Consider the following 436-nt stretch of genomic DNA (forward strand, 5'->3'; position numbering starts at 1 on the left):
TATGGTTAAGCGTTTAATTACTGATAGGAAAACATGTTCTACATGTATATTTCTGAATAAAAACATCAAGGGACAAAACATAGGATCTCAAATTTTTTCACATACACAGTGTAGAACACCACACACCAAATGTTAAAATGGGTTTTCTCTAGAGAGTGACATTTTACAAAACAGCTTCCCTCTCTCTTATCTCTTACTTCATTTTCTCTAACAGACGTGCGTTACTTGTGTAACAAGGGACCAGTGGGCGGACTCCCACGGGCCCCCTAACCCCAGTGGAGGGAGGCGGCTCCTGGCACCCCCCTCCCCGACGCCCCCTGCGGCCCAGCCCAGCCCACCTCTGTCCTCGTCCTCTGGGAGCTACTCACCGCTCAGGCAGGACGCTGCGGGGCCCTGGGTCCCGGGGAGCAGCGCCACGGGGCGGGGGGGCAGGTCT

The 436-nt window shown here is 53.2% G+C and overlaps 1 protein-coding gene across 1 annotated transcript in view; it reads right to left on the reverse strand.

Annotated features, from left to right (window-relative positions):
* Positions 1-436, reverse strand: part of FBF1 (Fas binding factor 1) — a 23,631-nt gene that overhangs the window by 2,682 nt on the left and 20,513 nt on the right. The window lies entirely within an intron of this gene.

Source organism: Crocuta crocuta, unplaced genomic scaffold (genome assembly GCF_008692635.1).
Source record: "Crocuta crocuta isolate KB4526 unplaced genomic scaffold, BGI_CrCroc_1.0 scaffold50, whole genome shotgun sequence".
Taxonomy (NCBI): Eukaryota; Metazoa; Chordata; class Mammalia; order Carnivora; family Hyaenidae; genus Crocuta; species Crocuta crocuta.